Here is a 7,675-nt window from a genome sequence, read left to right on the forward strand (position 1 = left end):
TAGTGAGTAGGTATTATTTTAATCATGCTGCTATTAACTCTACATTCAACCTGTCTTCTTTTTTTTACATATGCATGTATATTCTTACACATATATACAATAAACTGCCTACAGCAAGAAGAACCACTGAATAATCAGGAATTATATAAATGTTACATTCATAGTGTTTTGGCTATTTGTATTTGGCAACTTTGAAGAAAACATCTTTCCTATCTTGGTGCTTCTAAAATTCTGAATATAAATGAATATCTACTATATCTCATCTTTATTAACTTAAAACATCTATCTAGACCTAAAAACAACTTAAACCCTAAACAACTAAGCTTAATTGTAAAACTAAACTATCTTGTCTTCAACCCCATCAGAGACTTGAGAAGGAATAAAATTAATTATTTGGGTATATAGGGAGTGCATGTTAGCAGTTTCCAAAATGAGAACATGACAGAGACAGCTGTCTGAACAGTCACCCAAAACTCAGTATAATGTTGGAGCATCATCTTCAGTTTTCTGGCCCAATATATCTGACAGACAGATTTGTAAGGCAGGAACTATTGAGAACTTGCTTACCCTGTCTTGGAAGAGTTTGGCCTTTGACTCACCTGCATCCAAGCTTGCCCAGTTTTAGGCATAATTCTGTCTGTGGCAGAAATGACATTTTGTCCAATGGCTGGTTTGCCATATTTGAAGCCATCTCCATAATGAGGTACTTTGATGTTCATAATCTTGTTTGAGGAAGGCTGGTGTTGCCAGGAGTTAACCTGTATCATTGTCAGTGAATCTTTAAAATAATAAAAACATCTTTAAATGCCATATTCTATCCCTTAGGTTTTTAAAGACCTTCTCTAACTATTTTACCTTATCTATCTACAGAATCACATCAACTTGTCTTTAGTAGAAAGGTTTATCTTGCTTGGGAAAAGAGATCTCTTCTGGCTTTTTCTTCTGAAAAAGAAAAAAAGAGATAGTAACTGATTGATTGACTTTGTTTTTACAAAGGATTTTCTTGCCTTAGCATGAAAATGTATATTCAGGTTTAGTGTGTTGCACTTCTGAGCTATCCTCACTTGTACCTACTTAATGTGATAAGATTATTAAGATTTTTCCTTAGGAAAGATAAATTTAAGTCCAACTCATGGTCCCAATTGTTGTTGTTGTTGTTGTTATTATTATTATTATTATTATTATTATTATTATTATTATTATTATTAGTAGTAGTAGTAGTAGTAGTAGTAGCAGCAGCAGCAGCAGCAGTATACTTGTTTTGTTAATGATCCTCAGGGCATTCTCCTGAAATTCAAAAGGATGCTTGGACAAAGAGAGACACTAATAGCAGCAGCAGTATCTCAGACCCCTCTGGCATTAAAACTACTGATGATGGTATTTGTTCTCAACACAAATGTTCTATCCAGAGGACACAAACTGTCCTCTACTATGATTTTGAAGAAAAAAGAAGCCATCGTGCAAATTTGTACCAAACTTTGTTCGAGCTATCTTCTGTCCCAGATTTCCCATGAAAGTACATATAGCTAAGCATTATAGTGATGCACCCCCTGCAGACTGTATCAGAGGCTTGGAGACAAGATGTTAGATGTTGTGGAAAGTTGGTACCAGGCATGTTGTCCTTGGGAGGCAATAAAACTTGGTGTCATAATAGAAACTCTTGAGAAAAGTAAAGTAGAAAAAATAATGGCTGTGAAGCAATTCAGGAAACAATGAAAAAGGCCTTGTAGTTATGAATTTTCCAGTGTTTGGGGAAGTTCACCCTTGCCAGGGACAGCATGGGAAAGCTTGTAAAAGTGACAATTTGCTAACGAAGGGGAGGAAATTCTGCCTGAGAATGGAAAGAAGAAGAATGTGAAGAAAAGGAGTATTTCTTATGAGTGGCTGGCTTCGATATTTCTTGTAGCAGCTCTTACCAAAATTGCTACCAGGTTGTAAGAAAGACACAACCCAGAAGGTGCTGAGGGTCCTGTACCCTGAGAAAGATATTTTGACTAAAATTTCCGGCCGGGAACCTGAAATGTAAATGATCACAGTGCAAGTAGACGCTATGCCCGCTTCTCAGCTTTAGGACACAGTTGCTCATCCCTACTGCTTTGTTGACAGTCAAGTTATTCCCCAGGAATTTCCCTGGTCTGTAGGGAAATACCTATGCCTAAGTTCTTCCCTCTGCCCTTATCATAGCTCTGCAATAACTTTAATGTAACTACTAGTTGATATAGCCTGTGGGATTATAGAGACATAGTCCATTAGTCCTTTGTTTGAACAAAAGTCAATCATTAGGGCTTTTTCCTCTCCAGACACCTTGGGCAATAGACTAGGGCCTCCATTCTAAATGCATCTTCCTGCATCTTTTTTTCTTTCTACCTATTATTGCCCCCATTCACTAAATTACAAGTGTTTTTCATGGAAGCCTTTGGACTAAACCATCTGTAAAAACAAAGGTGAAGCATGCCTCATGAGATGTTTCCTGAGAAACAGATATATGGCATATGATAAATATTCAGAATTGACATGAGTGGTTTGTATCTGGACTTTAGGAATAATAATTTTTAAAAAAATGATAAAGCTCTCAGTTCTGGATTGTGTACTTTAAGTTTCCTGAGTTCTCACTCCAATTATTGGGGTAGTAAAGGAGAGGAAATAAAGACCAAGTGCAAATAACATTGTAAGGAGACAAGCTCACTATAGATGTGACAATGGGGTGACAGCCATAAACAAGCAAAGTTGACAGCCTAAGCAAATATAGCATAGCATCAAGGAACTGCAGGGGTGTGTTTTGCGAAGACAGGTATTCTTAAGGGTGTGCCTGCAAATAAAGGTAAGCCAACGCCGTGCTGGGCAAACTGAACAGCATCCAGCACCCCTCCACCTACCCACACAAGAAGGGGCTGAGACAGCAACTTGCAGGATTTGGAGTGATCTAAAGTATTTCGTGGAAGATGCAGTAGGTTTCAGTGCTCACAACGATACTGCTTCGCTAGGTTTGTTTCTGTTGATTTGTATTTGATTAGTGTGTGTGTGACTGACACTCTGTCTGTCTCCTCTTGTCATCTACCTTCTGAGCTCCATGGACACCATGTGGAAGAGGGGCATCACGCTTCCTAGCTACACTTTCCTGTAAGGGGCATTAAGCTCAAGTAGGCTAATCAAACTGTCTTCTTCATTGTGAAGAAGATAAATTATACTCTTCATGTAAGCTAATACTTCTTAGTTTCCTCTAGCATGAATTCCAATGAAACTCAATAACATTTTAAGTTCTAGAAACAGAAAGAAAGTAACATTTATGGATGACTTACTGTGCCAGACGTTCAAAAGAGGCAAAATAGGCAAGCTAATTGAGGACTAAAATAATAAGGCATCTGATACAGAAAATAATTTTTTTCAGAAAGTCATTTTATTTGGAAACATGGTAAATGGCAAATAAAAAAATACTCCCACTGTCCAGACCAACTCAACGTTGGAACAAACTTTTCATCCTTGACATCCTCACCCATTAGGCAAGTGAACAGTGCAGCAAACACCTCCAAATTGCTTTGTTTTCTGCACAAAGCAAAATATCATGGCATTAATTGTCCTTCGAGTATTTGAAGAGACTTAAAGCCACTGAAGCCCTAAAGTAATTGGCTAAGGTATTTGAAGCCTTATAAAGTTAATTAACCAAAAATCTCATGACTTGGAAGTGGCTGGAGTGGAGTGATTATTAACTATTGGCACTCTGAAGTTAACACACCCTTCGGTCTACCAACTTTAGTAGAAAACCATAAACCACTTTAATTTATCAATGGGATTAGAATGAAAGAATTGGCCTGTTGTCTGTTCCCATTCTCAATGGTACGAGGAAGGAAAGACGAAGGACATTGCTGAAGAGGCCCATGTTTATCTGACTCCGGAAACTCAGCTGGGTTACATCAACACTAGAGAAATAATTGAGCCTTTATACATGAGTTCTTACCCAGTTGTAATTCTGCGGGCTACTCCTTATCTTGTCTATGAAGGAAATGACTCAAGCACGAGGAGGGAAGATGGGAAATACCTACAGCATCATTGGATTTGCCCCTTGCCAGATAATGTCATTCCCATGGAGACATTTTATTGAACAAACCTCATCCAGACTGGGCTTCTGTCCATACGGTGAGATAGCATCTCTATATGCCCAGAAGTCATTGTGAACTGTTTGGAAGTGGCCACCTGTTGGGATCACAGCAATGTCAGCAGCCTCCTCTCTCAGTCATCACCCCGGAAGGTCACTAGAAGTTCTCAGCTTCCCTTGGCCTCCCTGATTTCTTCACGTCCTTTGCCAAAACTCTACTTAGAGAAAGTCACTGCTCATTACACATCACAGCCCAATGCCTAGATCCTTGTTTATATGGAGTGAGACTTCTTTCAACAGGGGCTACATGTTTGGAAAGCAGTAATTTTAGTATGGACAGATGTGGTGTTTCCCTTCCTTAGAATTAAAGCCCCATATTCAGACAGGAAAAAAAATGCTACCGGATAACAAAGGCAGATTGAGAGCTTAATACACATTCCAATGAGACTGATGAAAGCATTCTAAATGGAAAAGGCTCTAGTTTCATATTCTATCCGAAATCAAGCCATGCATTTTAAAAGAATTTCCTTGATTCTGCTATGGGCTAGTGCTTAATTCATGACAATAAATAACATGAAGAAGAAGGACCTTATTTTACATCATTTAAAGAATAAATGAGTTTAAACTTTTCCCCCTAAGTGGTCTGTCTTAGGCTTCAGTGTTCATCAATCAGGTCCAAAATCAGTTATACTCAAATTATTTCTGGACATATATACACAGTATCTCATTGTGTGGACAGAGGGTGAGCCTGGACAACATCTGCTTAAGAAAGGGCCTCTACCTTTACAAGAAGCCAAATACTGGCAATACAAAGAGAAGAACCAGCCATGGGGCTCCCAGCTGCAATGAATCAATCTACAATAGGAGACATAGCAGAAGTAGTAGACATGGAAAGATTTATAAGAGCCAGAGGCCTGTGAAATATGCTATGGGCTTATGTCTCCTAGAAATGACAAAGAAGCTTCTACTATAAGGTCTCAGCAGAATGGATGCCTAAATAACCTAATCAAGGGCTATACTAACAGACATACTAACATGGAAAGTGGGGGGGGGGGGGGACTCATTGGGCCCAATCTTAGACAAAGAATTACACATAACTAAGATGTGCTGAGAATGGGAAAAGTAGTCTTCTCCCAAAAGAATTATATATGTATGGCTCTTATTGGATATATAATGCCAAGTGATTAGCCATGATATCATGCATATGCAATGATGAACAGACTATAGGATATACCCATATATGTATGCATATATCAATATATGTAACAACAATAAAGGAAACGAGGCAGCATGAGGAGTGGGGGTAGATAATGTAGAGTTGAAGGTACGAAGTGTCAGGAAGGAAAGGGAATAAAGGGAAATGGTGTAACCATATGTTAAAAATCTGTATGGAATATTGATGATATCTGGCATTACCCCAAATATATGTGAATTCAGTCACATTCATTAGCAGTCATGTACAGAGACACTGGGGGATGTATTGGGCCTTATGGAACAGGCTATCCTAAGCAAAATGGCACATAGACACATCTAAGCAGGTGGGTGACACGCCCTCCAACTGACTTCATAAAGAAAGAAAGACCTGCAAGAGAGGATGAGAGGCAGATGTCTCTGATGATGAGCACAATGTGCTAAAAGCTTGGTCAAGGACAGTCTTTAGAAGGCTGGAGAGAAGTGTACAGGAGGACAGGGAGCCATGCGTTTCTCTACCATGAGGAAAATATGGGGGTCTCCTAATGTTCGTAAATAACAACAGGAATACAAATCTGAAGAGTTTCTATGAATTCCAATTGTTTTTTTCTTTCAGTTATTATTTTTAAATATCTATAACATCCCTACAGAGGTGACAGCTGGGAAGTCATTATACTCTTTTAACTGAAGCAATTGGAATCTCAAATAAGAACTGGACCCATTGACATAGACTGAGAACTCAAGTCCACTGGGCACCAACAGCACATCTTTCCTCCTGTTGTCCCAGTGTTCTGGATATTCTGAAACCCTTATGTTGTCAGATGCAAAGTTGTCAGTACTGAGTTTTATTCTGGATATCAGGTCACACTGGATACTTACACAGTCCATAGGAGACTACTAGACTTTTAATGAAACTTTAGAACAGAGCTCAAAAACTCAAAGGAAGAAATTACCTGGGACACAGTGTGATAATGGATTTTGATATTAACTTAATGTCATCTGGACTCACCATGGTTTTAAAAATGTGTTTCCAAGTGTATTTTTGGGAATGTTTAACTGAGATATGAAAACTGACCCTGAATGTGGGCAGTGCCATCCTATAGATTCTGAACAGGACACAAAGGGTAAATCAGGCTGATCACTAGAATTCATCTCTTTCTACTTCTTAACTGCAGATACAGTGTGATCATTTGCCTCATGCTCCTGCCATATGGTGGAGTGTTCCTTTAAACTGTGAGGCAAAATAAACTCTTTATATATATAAATATAATCTGTGTGTTTATACAGTCATATATATGTATATATATGTAGCTTACATGTAAATACACACACACACACACACAACACAGCCTCAAAGGGTCATTTACATATCACCTGTGCATGGTTTTTTCTTTTTGGTGCTGAGATAGCAGAGGTGAGCATTTTCATCATATACCATCAGTCCATCAACACCAGAAATGTAGACTGTCTCTCCACATCACAATATTGCCAACGCTTACTATAGCACCAGGAGACTGTAGCCGTGAACTCCGGCAAGTGAAATCATTCATATCTCTGGTCCCTACTGAGGCCATAAGACCCAGTGACTCCAGGTACATGGTTGCTTTGCCAAATACATTAAGGATTCTTAGAAACCAAAAATAAATAATAAAAGCTTTTAAAAAATAGATGAATTTTAATGATAACTAGGAAAATAGAACAATTAGCCATCAAAATTCCTCAAGCCAGGAAATGCTATTCAATATCTCAACCTACTTTTTAAAAAATGATATTTATTATCCTTTTCCTTTGTGTAATGACAATACATGTTTATCATACTAGAAGAATACAAAAAGTGTATGTATACAGAATATAAATTATGCATATTGCCATAATTAGATATAACCACATTTAAACACTGGTCGTTACAAAACCGGGATGCTACTGTACAAAATGGTCATGAATATTTCAAGTGTGACTTTCTCTAACATCCTCACACAGTCTCTGATAACACTGTGTTTAGTGGTTGACAATGGTCCATTTAATTGCTACATAACATTAACCATTTAACTGTTGCCGATGATATTCAATTTTAATTACAGTTTTGCTATTTTATGAATAATGCAATGATAAGCTTGCTTATTGTTTTCTTCACTGTGTGATGTTTTTCCTGCTATGATGAATCAATATAATAAAAATTTTTCTCTAATTTGGGCAACCTTGGAAGATGCATGAAGGAAGAATTCAGAGACAAAGATATATTTAGTTGATATGCTTTCTCTGTCTCTGTCTCTCTGAGGATTTCCAGATTTCCAAACCACACCAATTTTGGACATTTCTACCCAGTATAAGAAGCATTAACTGACATATTATCTCAGGTCACACATTTCTCCATACCTCAGTTTTAAAATT

This window comes from Acomys minous, assembly GCF_964271855.1.
Source record: "Acomys minous genome assembly, chromosome: 12".
NCBI classification, from domain to species: domain Eukaryota; kingdom Metazoa; phylum Chordata; class Mammalia; order Rodentia; family Muridae; genus Acomys; species Acomys minous.